Genomic DNA, 770 nt, shown 5'->3' with positions numbered 1-770 from the left:
TCAGTTGTCAGTGGTTTGTATCCAATGTTAGTGACAATTCTCTATTTTATGTATCCAGGAACCTACACTTATATACAAAATATCAGTTGTCAGTGATTTGTATCCAATGGTAGTGAAAATTCTCTATCGCCTTGATTTAATCATTAATGTGAACATAGATTGACCTGTTCCTATATGCACACTGAAGGTACGGGCATCTCAGCTGCTTCCACGCTGTTTCTAGCATTTAGGAGGTAATTTAGCCCTTTTTCAACATCTACTCCGCTTCTTGAATGGCTAGTTATTTTCCCAAATGTTTTTATGTGCAAATCATTGTCAATAAACTTTGTTGCAAATCACTAAAAACAATATAGAAGGTCTGCCTTTGGATTACAAAATAGCAAAACCTGCTTGAGAGCTTCAAATTACCAGACTACACAACAAAGCGAGCCCCGTGTTTCAGTGTATAGTCACAGACAATACAGTAATTTAATGCAGTAGGAATTCTGGCTGAATTCAGAAGATGGTATTTATGCCATAAGGGGTGATTCACCCTCTTTCCCAAGTAACAGTGATGTCTGACACGTGCCCACTCTGTTTTGCAGAAGCATACCTAAGTTTGTGTATATGGATTCATATGAAAGATGTTTGTGTACAAATGCAGAATGGAATCACTCAATATAGCTGACATCCCTTCATATTCTATACATTTATGGGAAATTTTTACAGTTGTGTAGTTTCAAGATACAGAAGTCACATGACATGGCTATAATTTTTTTTTTTTTTTTTTT

This window comes from Mandrillus leucophaeus, unplaced genomic scaffold (assembly GCF_000951045.1).
Source record: "Mandrillus leucophaeus isolate KB7577 unplaced genomic scaffold, Mleu.le_1.0 Scaffold15, whole genome shotgun sequence".
Taxonomy (NCBI): domain Eukaryota; kingdom Metazoa; phylum Chordata; class Mammalia; order Primates; family Cercopithecidae; genus Mandrillus; species Mandrillus leucophaeus.
Note: the sequence above shows the minus strand (reverse complement) of the source record.